The sequence below is a fragment of the Diceros bicornis genome, chromosome 7 (assembly GCF_020826845.1).
Source record: "Diceros bicornis minor isolate mBicDic1 chromosome 7, mDicBic1.mat.cur, whole genome shotgun sequence".
NCBI classification, from domain to species: Eukaryota; Metazoa; Chordata; class Mammalia; order Perissodactyla; family Rhinocerotidae; genus Diceros; species Diceros bicornis.
Window position 1 is genome coordinate 239,502 of NC_080746.1, and position 14,750 is coordinate 254,251.

Sequence of the window (14,750 nt, forward strand, 5' to 3'; positions counted from 1 at the left end):
AGTGTCCTTCATCAGGTGAGTCGAGAAAGAAGCTGTGGTGCATCGGGACATTAGAATAGTACTTGGCAATAAAAAGGATAAACTCTTGATTCACACAACAACATGGATGAATCTTGGAGGCATTTCTCTAAGTGAAGGAAGCCAGATGCAAAAGGCTATATGGTATATGATTCCATTTACATGACTTTCTAGAAAAGGCAGAATTACAGAGATGGAAAGTGATCAGTTGTTGCCAAGGGATGGAGTGGGGGAAGCGGTTGACTACAAAGAGACAGTATGAGAGAATTTTGGGGGTGAAAAAAACAGCTCTGTATGGTACTGTAGAGATGGATACATGACCATAAAGTTGTCAAAACCCGTAGAACTGTACACCGCAAAGAGTGAATTTTACTCTGCAAATTTTAAAAATCAATCAGGATGCTGGGGAACTCAGATGGAATGCAGCAACAAATGAATCTCACTGTATTACAAGCACCTGACATAACCACACAGAAGGGGTGGGGGTGAAAGGTCCTGACCTAAGTAACTTTGGAAGACAGTGCTTTGACGGGATACTGTAAATCTAAAGTACTGGACAAAAACACTGTACACTAGGTGATAAATGTGTTTCTCATAAGGGTATGGATTAGCAATTCTGAAACTAGTTGACACATTAGTAAATATATTGTAGATAACTGGAGTTAAGTTTCTCACTGTTGGTAAAAGAAGTTACATATAAACAAAAGGAGAATGCTAGAATAAAATCTGTGGTGCTGGATTGGAGTTGGAAGTATCAGTATAAATCCATGTCTCTTTTAATATCTCTATCCAGATAGATAGTTAGATTGATAGATAGATGGATAGATCAACAGATAGATGTGTATACCTGAGTTTATATTCATACATACATTTCCAAGCTCTGCTGAGTGGGTCTAGAAGCAGTTACACTCTAGTATCAATGAGCACACCTAGCTCCCAGATCTGCATTTATATCATTCTCCAATAAAAAGAAGCAGGTTTTCTTGGAGAAGTGGCTAATTCTAGGGCTGGAGATGGAAAATACAAGATGAACCTGGAACACCTTGTAATGCCAGAAAGTAGGAAAGTGCTTTAAAAAAAACACAGAAAATGATGAGATGTGTCAAAAGGAATCAATCTGAAAGACTTCCCAATGGCTCAAGCTGGAAAATTGTGAGCAACAAAATAAATAATGGTAGCATTGGATTATTACCCAGAGAACAAAATAAATATCCATGAGTCTATACTGATATGAAATAGATTAAATAAGAAAGGAAGAAAGAAAGAGAAAAAAAAAAAGAATGAGAAAGAGAGAAAGAGAGGAAGAAGGAAGGGAGAAGTAGGGGGGGAATCTTCCTCACAGAATTCCAAATAAAAACGTGGCTGGATAGCATGAAATAGAAAATTGCCACTAGAACACCACAGTAATAATTACTGTGAGCAAGACTGACTGAAGAATGCAAAAACTGTGGGTGAAACTTAAAGAAGAAACAGTACATTTGCAGAGCCTCAAAGCATCTCCCTCCAAATACTTAAATTTTTTCTCTTAACTTCTTTAAAAGACCTATGACTATTTAAAGCAAAAATTATAACATTGTATTGTGGGATTTACAACATGGGTAGATGTAAAATTTATGACAACAATAACATAATGGACAGACATAGGTAAATGGAACTGTTCTGTAGCAAGGCTTCCATATTTTACATTGATTAAACTGGTGCACTATTAAGTCTAGGTAGGCAGTGATATGTTAAAGATGCATATTGTAATCTGGACCAACCACTAAAAAATGCAAAGGTGTGTCACTTAAATGCTAATAAAGGAATTAAGAAGCAAAAAAAAGGGTTTGTACAAGAATGTTCACAGGAGATGACCTGCAAGACGAACGCACTGTAGGGCAACCACAGAGCAGAACGCCCTCAGCCATGCCAAGGAGCAAACGCTGACACACACATGCTGGGTGAGTCTCATCAACCTCGTGTTGAGGGAGGCAAGCTGGACAGAAAACAAAACACTTGGGATGATTTCAGCCAAGATGAACCTATGATGAAAAAACCAGAGCAGTGGTTGCCTCGGGGGGAAAGAAAAAATTGCCTGGGAAGGAACAGGAAGGAGTTTTCTGGGGGTGATGGAACTATTCTATTCTTAAAGGGGTGAAGGTTATATGGGCATGTTTATTTGCCAAAACTGTACAGTTGAGAGTTGTGTCTTTCAGTGTGCGTACATCTTACACCCCCCACACACAAAGGACTAAAAGAATAATAAAGTGAGGTGGGAATGGGATGGAATGTGGATGAAACAAAATTGGCTGACAGTTAGTAGTTGTTGAAGCTGGGTGATGGGCCTACTATGTTATTTTGTTTATTTTGTATATTGTTTAAATTGTTCTGTAATAAAAAACTTGTATAAGAAGACAAACTCGATATACAGTGTTTGCTGGTAAGATATCGCTTACCTTTTGGGAGGAAGGAGGGAGAAATGGATTGTTGGCGCTGGAATGAAGCTGGTGCTAGTTCTTGGTCACACAAGTGTGCTCGCTTTGTAATAATTCTTTGAGGTTTACATGGATGATTTCTGCATATATTTCTGTACTCATGTTATACATCAATAAACATTTTAAATCCTTCATATTTGCACAAAGATCCTAACTCAATATCTCAGAATAACAGCAATGTTTTGTTTTAAAGTGGAACACGTTCACTCATGACATCATCAGATGGCTCTATTAATGCCCTCATCCTTGCGTGTCCCCCTGGGTCTTTCCATTTTTGCCTCAATTTGGCAAGTGGCATGGCTTTGAGTTTTTATGATGGGTATGGGCCCTTCAGGTGGGCGAGGTCCAAGGGAAAGATCTCTGCAGCGACCTTGACCATGGGAACCAGAGGGAGGATCATGGCAACCTGGAGGGATGGAGGGGATGATAGGACAGGTGGCCTTGTAAAGGCAAATTCCAGAATCCCAGGCACCCAATATTTCCATTTTAGATATAGAATTTACCCTTCAAATACTGGCCAGGAAGTTTCCAGGAGGGCTGCAAGCATCCTCAGCAATAGCCAGGCTGGTGAGCCCCACCCCTACCTGAGTGCTGGCCTCAAGGGATGTAGCCCAACCACACTGCGCATACTCTGGGGGGTGGGCAGGGCATAGAGAGTGGTCATGGTATAGAGAAGAGGCGGAATAGAGAGTGGGGTGGAGAAGCAGAGGGATGGGGACCAGGGGCGGGGGGACAAGGTAGGAGTTGGGGCCCCTAGCTGTGTATGCTGGGAGCTTTTGTCTCTTAAACGCTCCCAGCTGGGAGCTTGCAGGACCGCAGGACTACAAATCCCAGGAGGCTGTGAGCATGGGGCGGTGCCTAACCCTGGGGGGAGGAACAGGGCTGTGTGCGCTTGGCTGAGGGACACACCGCCCTTGACTCAGGACTCTGGTCCTGCACCCGCTGCACGTGGACTGAATCCCAGAGGGATGCGACGGGACGAGCGGGACCAGGGAGTTAGGAGGATGTGGCGGCTGCATGGGCAGCCAAGGGCCTGCAGCGTGCAACTGGTTTTGTCCAAAATAGAAGTCGGACTCGTGCCTCTTCCACACCGCCTTCCTCCGTTGTTTGATTCCTCCTCCCACCTGCGTGCCTGTGGGTCTTTCCACAGCCCCCTACCAAGTCCAGGGCCAGGTGCTTCTCTAAAATGCTTATGGGAACTGGTTTGACATCCCAGAAACTTTCCACTTTGCCTGCTGCCCTCTGCCTTCTCCAGCCAAAGTGCCATCCTTTCATCAGCTTTTGAGAGAGATTCCCCCTTGTGGCTGGTCTTGCAAGTACAACTTAAGAGCTTTGCTGGGTGGTAACACTGGCTCTTTCTTGCCTTTTTCACAGGTGTGGAAGTTAAGGCATCTGTGAGGTTAATCACTGGTTTCCCCAGGATCCGCTAAGAGCAGAGGAGAACAACCCAATTCCCAGGCAAGTATCTAGTAGGCCATTTTCACCAACGCATTCCAGGGCAGTGGCCTCCAAAGCAGCAACCTTAAGACGAGAATAGCTTAATCATTTTGCCCTTTAGATTGATCACCTAATCTCAGCTCAGGCCTGAGTGGCCAGTCTCTCAGGGACACGAATGGCGACTCTGATCACTCAGGAAGAGACTAGTCATCCAGCTTTGGGAGAGGGATGTTCAAGGTAGACAGCACTTGGGCAGCATTTGAAACCCGTCACCTTTAACATCTCTGCTTTGGATTCTGGCAAGGTTCCCACATAAACATGCCTAGGGATAGTCAGAGGTACCATATTCTTTAAAAATTGATTAGAGTTGTGAAAGGAACAGAGCATAAAATATCTTGCTTATTTGCAAAAGATAAAATGCAAGCAAGACCTTCCTGTTAATTTTTTTCTGCTCATTCTCTTAGCTGTACTGTATGTTTGAATGCAGAAACAAAAAACTTGAATTGCCAAATTCTCTTTTCCTGAGATTGGTAAATTAACTTAAATGTCTTATTGAAACCTGTGGAGGAATGGTTAGCAGCTTTCATGATTTATGTCGTCCCTAAAAATCTGGGCGTTGATCTACATGAAAAAAACTCCCTGTTTATATTACACATCCCAATAGGTTACATTTCCGATTCCTGAATGTGGGATATTATCAAAACAACTGAAAAACCTGGTCATGGAAACTGGACCCTGTCACTTTGTCAAGAATTTGCCTCTTTATGAATTAATGACACATGAATTCTTTAACAGTTTTGTAAAGAAAGAATGAGAGTGTGTAGTGTCTCTGAATGTGGTAAGATAGGGAAGTCTTGTTAGACCACATCCTCGGGTTCTTCTCTCGTGTTCAATAGGCCCAGGTGATAGTCCGTGTAGTCAGGTGCAGCGCCGCTCCCCCAGCCCCCAGTGTTCCATCCTACTCTGGCCTGTGCCCTCTTCAGGGGGTTCTGATGACACTGGTCCACAAGTGTTGGAAGGAGACATTGTAACATGAGAATATTCATCATCTTAAAACAAGGATTAATGGAGAGGAAAGTCTCAGAGTGTGTGTGCTCTGATGCACTGCTGTAGGGGTATGGCCGCAGTGACAACTGTGCTCCCAGCAGTCCCCACAATAGCAGTCTCAGGCGTTTGATCTCCTGGCGCAACCACAGCAGCTGTTGACAGAGCTGGGAACTCATCGTGGTTCAGTGTCTTCCATCAGATTTTGTCGCTCTGACCCTCCTCTGCTTGCCCCATTCCCACGCCTATCCGCTGTGTTGATTGCTTTGTAGTTGTTTCCTAGGAGCCACTGTGTGTAACTCTATTTCACAGTGTCTTTAGGGACCCACTCTCACTACACAAGTCACTGTACAACAGCCCCTTATCCTGGTGTAGCCCATGTTTATCCTCTCCAGTGGAGCTGTGAAGAACCCTGCTTAGTCGGAGCTCCTCTCATTCTCATGCTGCTGGGGCTGCTTACGAAGCTGGGCATCTCATCTTTGGTCATCAACATTATTCTTTTCATCGATTTTCTGAAGTCAGAGACGACTTTGTTAATAATGTGACACTGATTCTAACAGACACTTTTATGTATCTTCCCCAACAGCTCTGTGAAGTAGGCCTGTGATCCCCATTTTACAGGGGGGGGACACTGAGGCTCAGAGAGGTTGAGTAGCTTCCTTCACTTCACACAGTTTCTTGGTACATTTTGAGTCTCCACCTGGAACTCCGCCTCTCAGGTGTGTGCACTTAGCTGGTGTTCCACTTTGTGCCTCTCTGCCAGCCTCTCCAAAGGCACACGCCCCATCCTGAGTCCATTTTCTGCTTGATGGCAGTCACCCTGCACAAACCGGCCCCATGCAGGGAGTGGATTAGTCGGGCATGGTCCTCCAGCTTACCCTGGGGAGGTTCTAGGTTTCTTGGGAGAGCTGGAGCAGTGGAAGATACTGACCATCACTCACCTGGAAGGTTTGTTATGTAGAAATACTCCACTGACTTTTTGCAGGTGTCATGTCTTCTTTGTCTTCATTGCTTCTCTGGGCTTTCTCTTACAGTCCGTGCTGTGCAGTAACATACAGTACAGAGACTGGGGAACATAATGTTGTTGCCCTGCACCAAACGGTCACATTACTCATTTTTCTAATTATGAAAGAGTTACATACTGTAAAAAAAGTGAAATTACCCAGATCTGTGTAGAGCAAAGTGAAACCTCCCCCATCCATCCCTTTCCCTGCAAACTCACTCCCCTACTCAGAAGGAACTATTGTTAAGAGTTTGCAGCTTATTCTTCTGGGCATTTCCTATGAATTTATAAATACACATAAAGTTTTTTTAACATAAATGACATAACTACATCATTTTGCAATTTGTTGTTTCCCAAACCATATATCATAGATGTCTCTCCTTATCAGTGCTCGCCACTCTAACTTAGTTTTTTAGAAGTTTTAGAGGTACTCCAAAGAACAGGAATACCATGATCTGTTTATCTCTTCTTTGATAGAGATGGGATTATGTCCAGTTTCACTATTATACATAATGCTACAGTAAGATCCTTGCATGGAGTTTATTACACTGCTATTCAACTGCTCAATTTTCCTTGTTTCCTCTTGGTCAGAGACTATGATATATTTTTAACAATTTTATGGGAATTATTATTGTTATTATTATTATTATTTTTTGTGTGTGAGGAAGATCAGCCCTGAGGTAACATCCATGCCAATCCTCCTCTTTTTGCTGAGAAAGACTGGCTCTGAGTTAACATCTGTTGCCAATCCTTCTCCTTTTTTTCCCCCAAAGCCCCAGTAAATAGTTGTACGTCATAGATGCACATCCTTCTAGTTGCTGTATGTGGGATGTGGCTTCAGCATGGCCGGAGAAGCGACGTGTTAGTGCATGCCGGATCTGAACCCGGGCCACCAGTAGCAGAACACTTAACCACTAAGCCACGGAGCCAGCCCTATGGGAATTATTTTATAGGGAATTTAATTTTATCACTGAATAAAGACATTTATGGGGAAACTGGACTTTAAGGTCATCCATCTCAGTATTCTGGAGAAAAATCATGAAACTTAGAAGGTATGAGGCTTGCTCCATCACAATCTAACAAGTCACGTTAACAATTTAAATTTGAATGTTTGAATAGCCACTACTCTCTCTGTTCAGAGGAAGAATGACTTTTTCTTGTCTAGAAAACATCTGACTCCAGGGGCTCTCAGTTGTGCTTCAGAGAGGGTAAGATATTGGTGTTGTATCTGTTTCTCTTCAGCTGTAGGCTGCATCTTCTAAAGATCATAGAATTGAACATGGTCCAATAAATGTATATGATTTGGGTCAAAAATTCAAAGTAATGAACCCAAGATAGGAATCCATAACTTTGGTTCTTAATAAAGAATTTCCTTTGATATCCTCAAGTCTCTGTGATTACTGTGTATACATGAATGAAGTATCCCTCTGTCCATTTCTTAAGTTGTTTCCATTGACTTTATGGATTTATCCTCTAAGCCAGATTCTAAGTGTGAAAGAACATCTTGGTCCTTCAAAGAAAAGAAGCCATTGAAATTTGATTTTCTTTTAGCTCGCCATCCTACAAGTTTGAGGAATAAATTATCATGTAATGGTACAATGATTCTGAAATCTAATTTTTAATTAGAGGGGTGTAAGGTATGAATGAATGGTGGTTCATCCCCATGGTCAAGGGTATTGTACACGTGGACGTGTAAACAAGATTCAGGAAGCTGCTTCAGCCCTGTGACATCCCTGAGAACCACAGTGCAGGAGGATCTAGGCACACAGCCATCTGCCTAGATCTCCTGGGTTACATGTAGATCCAGGGGTCTTGAGAGTGGTGTCAGAGCAGCTAGCTTTTATCTATTTCTCCCCTTCCTTCTCTCCAGCTTATCTCAAACAGTCCTGACTATCATATTTTAAAGACCAATTATAGTTATTTACATGAGCTGCTTGTTCATTATTGCAGAGTAATAATCAGGCATACCATTAAATATCATTTAATCTACCTAATTAAATTTGTTGTACCTTTTGATTGATTAGAACACTAAAGTTAATTCAGAGTTTGATATTCACCAAATGTGTTAATCTGCTTACAACTGCCATGTGCCTCATTCCTCTTAGAAGTGTATCTTTGGCCCATCACAAGATTTTAATGAATCAAATCATCATAAATTAAGATAATGTACTGTCTTTTGGATGATCGGGAGGCATATGGGTCCATTTTGGAAATATGCCCATCTGTCTTTGCTCCCCATGGGAAGTTTCTGGTCACTAGGTCTCCAGGTGGCTTGCACAAGCCCTAGGTCTATAAAGCTTGGTGCCTCTCCTTCTAATTGAGGTAGAAATAAAAGAGGTCAGAGAGACTTATTAAAGTTTTGGTTGTATGAAGTCTTCAATGAAGACCATCCATGCATATTGTTCTGGATAGCTCTCTGTTCCTAAGACTACTAGCTACTTTAAGGGCTTGTCTGGAACTGTCAATGGTCTGATATTTTACCTTACCTGCAAACGAATAAGTTAGCTACCATGGTCTTACAGATGCTGGCAAAAGATACGAGACCCATGGGTCAGAGACACAAGACTTAATGACACAGCAATGGCAGTGGCCAGAGTATCAACATTTGCACTGGTTCACTAAATCCCACTTCCTGCAGGATGATACACAGTGGGTCAGGAGACATGCAGAGGGTTGCAAGAACTCAGAGCTTAAGGAACTCAAATCTTCAATAAGAGGCAGGAAATCTGCTGACCTTTGGTTTGGGGAAGGGTGTTATTTTTATTATACTGGGGAGTAAGCAAGCCTGCCTTTTGCTCCAGAGGAGGCCACTATTTCTATCTTCCAAGGTTGTCAGCTCTACACACATTCTTGAAAAGATAACCTGGTTTCAGTGGCTTTCAAAGGTAAGCTTGAATGAGACTTCATCATCATTCCGTTCTTCTGTTACCTTTATTGAGATTGTCCAAATATGCTTTTTTCTCTGTAAAGTTCACTAACTTTATTCATACATAAGGGTTGCTTTTGGTTTTATTTATTAAGTTAAAATTTTCTTATTAGAGCAAATGAGGAAACTATTATGGGTTGGATCTGAAGGTATGCTTTTCCAGGAAAAATGTGAAAGAAGATCGGTGCTCACAGAACTTTGCCACAAGGAGTTGATATCAACTTAAATGATTTTGATTTGAATAGTGTTTTGTACAACTTTCTTCCATCTTACTTCATCCTCTCTGCTTCCTGTAACTCTCATATGGGAATGAGGCAGTTTCAGGGATTCACTGAACTCATTTACAATATTAAAATGGTTTTTTCTGTTGTTTTTTTTTTTTATTGAGGTAAAGTTAACATACAACATTAAATTAGTTTCAGCGGTACAACACAATGATTCAGTGTTTGTATAAATGTTGAAATGATCACCACAATAAGTCCAGTTAACATATGTCCCCATACATAGTTACAAATTTTTTTCTCTTGTGATGAGGACACGGCGTACTTCAAGGTGCAGAAGAATCAATGATGATGTCATACTTTTCCATATACAACTTGATGAATTTGGACATAAGTATACACCCTTGAGACTGTCACCACCATCAAGGCCACAAACATATCCATCACCTCCCAAAGTTTTCTCTCACCTCCTTTATTACTATTATTGTGTAGTAAGAACTCTTAGTATCTACACTATTAGCAAATGTGATGTACGCAATACAGTCTTGTTAGCTGTAAGCACTATGCCATATCCTAGATCTCCAGAACTTATTTATCTTGATTACTGAAACTCTGTATCCTTTGATCATCAGCTCCCCATTTCTCCATCCCCTTAACCCCTGGCAACCACCATTCTAACCTCTGCTTGTATAAGTTTGACTATTTAAGATTCCACATATAAATGAGTATTTGCCTTTGTCTGTCTGCCTTATTTCACTTAGCATAACGTCTTCTAGGTCCATCCATGTTGTCAAAAATGGCAGGAACTCCTTCTTTTTTCAAGGTTGACTAATATTCCATTTCTTTATCCATTCATCCGTCAGTGACATTTAGGTTACTTCCATATCTTGGCTATCGTGAATTAGCTACAATGAACATTAGAGTGCAGGTATTTCTTTGAGACCCTGAGTTCAATCCTGTGGGCATATACCAGAAGTGGGATTGCTGGATCATATGCTAGTTTTCATTTTTGGAGTAAGCTCCATACTGTTTTCCATAATGGTTTTACTAGTTTACATTCCCACAAGGGTTCCTTTTCTCCACATTCTCAAAAACATTTGCCATCTTTAGTTTTTTTGATAATCGCAGTCTTAACAGGTGTGAAGTGATAGCTCATTGTGGTTTTGATTTGCATTCCCTGATGATTAGTGATGCTGAACACCTTTTCATACACCTGTTGGCCACTTGTATGTCTTCATTAGGAAAAGTCTACTCTGGTCCTTTGCCCATTTTTTAAATTGATTTATCGTCTTGTTATTGAGCCAACACGAAAAAAGAGAACAAGATTTCCAGGCATTATGGATGCTTCCCAGTTGATACAGATGGTTTTGTATTTACAGTGGTACCAAAAGATCATGTTTCATGCTTTTTCTTCAGCTTGTTATAAGACCAGCAGTAGCTGCGGCATGGCAGATAATTGGGATCTTCTGGGTTTGGAGGTTTACAACATAAATGAGTGGTAAGGAATTTTTTATTATTCCAAGGAAATTATTGAGATCATAGTCCATGGAATCCAGGATTGATAGGTGTAGGAGGAAATTAAGGTGAGGATCGGTGATCTGGCACTACTTCTGATCATGAGGCACAGGTATCTACTGTATGAGTGTTTGAATAAAAATATTAGAGATCAGGAATTTGTGGTGGGTGAATATGTTTTCTGAATTATTTACTTTTGAACATAACCATTTGGATTATGTGAACATCTGGGATATGGGAGTAAGTCGTTAACAGGGGGTGGTTGATAATATCACTATTGATTTAACTTCTATGAACACCAACTGGTCAATGGATTAAGCAAATGAGTAATCAGAAAACACAGAAATGGTAGGATTTGGGATTTAGTAAAGGACTGGGGACCGACTGTCCTGAGAGAGAGTGCCAGGACTTATGAGGTTGAGAGTGACAAGGACAAGAAAAGAATAGAAACACACTCAAACAAGGAGGGGGTGTTAACAGGATGGGGGAGGAGAAATGATCTGGAGTAGCCTTGAGTTTTGACCATGAGCTTTCTGTTCTTGATGCAAATCTGCCTGATGACATCCCGGGACACAGGTCAGATCTATCCCCAGAGGATAGAGGGAGGGTGGAAGTACAAAACAGCCAGGATAATTGTCCTAAAAAGGCAGGCTTCCTTTATCATTTGTCTCAATTTCATGATTTACTTTTGTAGGGTAAGAGGAAAAGAAGGATGATAGCCACGTCTTCACAGAGGAAGCAGCATAACTGTGGGATCCAGTCCAAACCAAAGCCTGGTTTAAACATCTCCATCCCTATAAGGATGTCCAGTGACATATTCAAGAGGCTGGGTACTAGAATTCCATCCCATCCTGGCAATGAAGGGTCTCTGGGAGGACACCTTGGACCAGCCCCACCAGGTCTGCTGGCCAGAGAGACTGCAAGGACTCCAGGCCTGCAGCAATGCAGGACAACTGGTAACTCCTTTCAAGCTTGCCAAAGGGTTGCAAAACCTAGCACCTAGTCACACAGGTGAATCCCTGCCAGGTGTGCTCGCAGGTGGTCTGCACTCCAGGTCCCATGCCCACTCCTGCCGGTCTTCAGATTTGGCAGGGATGATTCCAGGAGCTGATCTGGGCATTCCACAGCTCCACTGCCAACAATTTCTGGCGACTGAGGAAGGTATCAGGAAGGAGGAAAGGGCAGTGAAGAGCACAGGAGAGAGACTAGTGATAGCACTGATGGCGGACAGACTTGCTAGTGAGGCAGAGAAAGTGAGGGGCCAAGAAGGCCGTCTTGACAGCAGATGAAATGGAGCAGGCACCTCAGTGAGGTCTCTTGGCAGCATCCCAAATGTTTTTGTGCTTTGAGCTCTTGAAACTTTGAAATATAACAATACGTTTCTTTTATTAAACTCTGCTGCGTGAAATAGAAAATATAGACAGTGGTTTCTTTCTGAGGTGAGAGGTTGAGTTGCAGGTGAGGAGAGAAAGATCTTCCTTTTTCATGCTGTTCTCTCATTTTCCTTTACTATGTACTTTATTTATTTGTACTTTCAAGTCAGCAGCGAGTTATCAACGTCACAGGATGATTCAGTTTTTCCCCATACAGTCACAGTAAAACCTACTTAAAGTGGATTATTCTTTTTGTGTAATATTCCAATAGATTCCAAAATATTATTTCCAAAGCACTTCGATGTCTATGTTCTCAAATTAGATATTTACTTCTAGGTCTCCATTTTTGTGTTCCTTCTTGCATGCTACTTCAGAGTTGCATCTAAGGAAATACCAGATTTCCCTCAGTTTTTTAGATCCATATGTGTTGGAAATTTGATTCATGAAGATGGACATGGCAGCTGGGGGATTATGCTATTATCAAGAGACCATTTTTCGGCATCAGTAATCTGACAAGAACTCACTGCTTGTTGAGATTTAATTGACTATTTGAGGAATCAAGCTTTCACTATTGGTACTTCTCTTTCTCTTTGGAGGGGAAGTATTGCCTTCATAGTCTTTCCATTACCAAACCACTTTCCTGGGTGGCTGTGCCCTGTCAGGAAGGGCCTGGGATGCCGGGAACCAGGATTCATCCTCAGCTTCTGCCTGTCCTGAGAAGGCTTCCCTGGCAGAGTCCAGCCTGTGTGTCTGGGTGACACTTGCAGCCATCAGAAAGGAGGCGATAACTCACAAGTGCCAAGCGATTCATCTGGCTCTTGTCTTACAGGGTGTTTCCAAGGGATGAGGTTCAAAATGCCACTTGGTAACCCCTTGAAAGCTCCTGGTCACGGTGTGGGTTCTCGGTGTGAGGTCAGAGCAGTGTCTATTCACCACCAGATGGGAAGCATTTCAGTATTTTAATTGCTAAAGCTGTGTTCATGCACGACCATGGATCATCTGTTCCGTGGCATTTCCTGCTGGACCACCCCACACCCCTGTCATGCCTCATCTTTCAAAGCTCCAAACAGGGTTCACAACCCATCAGGTGGTTGTAATGTAACCACAGCGCAAGACAGGGGAAAAAAACACAACCACCCAAGGGTGACACACTTTAATGGTTCGGGCCAAATTGCCCCATTTGGACAAGTTGGCAACATCAACACTGAGTATGTAAACTGGAGGACTGTCTAAGACCATGGACCTCAGAATGACACGGCCTCAGATGTCACCTGGACAGCAAGGGACAGTGTGGGGTCACTCACTGGTCAAGATTATGGTCCCTTATCCTGGTAAAGCAGAGCTCACCCGGGATCCATCAGCCCAAGCCAGGGAGGAGGCTGGGAGCCTTCTAGGGAATTTCTGCCCTAAAGTGAATGGCATAAGGAAGGCAGTTGTGCTGGAAATCCTGGTTCACAGAGAGCGGTCGGTCGTGTTTATGAAATGAGGCCCAGTGGTAGACTTAAAGCTGCGTCACAGATCTTTCCCATTGGATACAAAACAGCAGGAAACAGATTTCACAGTCCTGGACATGGACCCCAGCAGGATTCAATTCTAGGTCAGTGGTGAACATGGAGGCACTAGAGGGGTATCAGGAGGGAAAGTCCTGTCTGCCTTTAGTCCATTTGCAAATCACCTTTGCGGGCCTTGTCCTCTCCACATGCATGTTTTGATCTTTTTACATTGTTTTCCCCACTTACAGCTGATGCAATCCCAGAGATTGAACTAGAAAACTACAAGTTCCTAAAATTTGGTCAAAAGAAACCTCAACAGGAGAAGCAGAAAACATTCCTTCTTCCTCCAGAATGTAGAAAGGCACCCCCTGCCTATGGCACGACCTGGTCCTGGGTAGTGCTGTTTTAAAGACATCCACATTTCAGTGGTTGTTGCTTTGCCTGTGAAAGTACCATTAACCTTTAAATCCCAGGAGAACGGGCCGGGGACCGTGTCCGCCCCTGGAGCGGCTGAATGATACTGAAATGAACTTGTTCTCGGAGTTAGGGGGAATTGGGAGTGATGTCACTAGCCAAAAAGGGGGCTGGCCTTTCTCCCTTCTCCAACATACAATAAGTTGATGACTCAGAAGAGTTCTTTTTTTTTTTTATAATTTTATTTATTTATTTTTTTCCCCCAAAGCCCCAGTAGATAGTTGTATGTCATAGTTGCATATCCTTCTAGTTGCTGTATGTGGGACGTGGCCTCAGCATGGCCGGAGAAGCGGTGCATCGGTGTGCGCCCGGGATCCGAACCCAGGCCGGCAGCAGCGGAGCGTGCGCACTTAACCACTAAGCCACGGGGCCGGCCCAGAAGAGTTCTTGATTCAAGGAGAAATGTGAGATTCTGTGTCTCACTCACATGCCTACAGAAAGCGACAGAACCACACCACAACTCCCAAGCTGTAAAGGGAACAGGACTTTAATATAATATTCAAATATGTCATTTATTATTTACAACAAATAACCACTGTCTCTCCCCAATGGGTGAGTAGGTGCTGAGGTAGAGATGTCAGGGAGCTGGGATGGGGTCATCCCTTCTCTCTTGGGCTTCAGGGGACCCCAGGAATCAGCTTACAATGCTCCCCTTCCCATCAAATGGGAGGAGCTGACCCTGTGCATCGCAAGCATCCCAGCTGTGTCCCCGCTGCTGAGGATGGGGCTGTGATCGGCCACTGGTATGGGGTTCGGGGTTGGGGCCTGGGGG

At 43.0% G+C, this 14,750-nt stretch overlaps 1 protein-coding gene across 3 annotated transcripts in view; it reads right to left on the reverse strand.

The window, feature by feature from the left end:
• The window catches only part of LOC131408217 (ral guanine nucleotide dissociation stimulator-like), a 270,220-nt gene that overhangs the window by 14,156 nt on the left and 241,314 nt on the right, over positions 1–14,750 (reverse strand). The window contains exon 10 of one of the 3 annotated variants that reach the window (XR_009220706.1): positions 14,448–14,750. The exons of the other annotated variants lie outside the window; for them this stretch is intronic. The gene's annotated coding sequence lies outside the window, so the exon portion shown is untranslated. Of the gene's footprint in view, positions 1–14,447 lie in introns of those variants that run through there. 3 annotated transcript variants of the gene reach the window in all.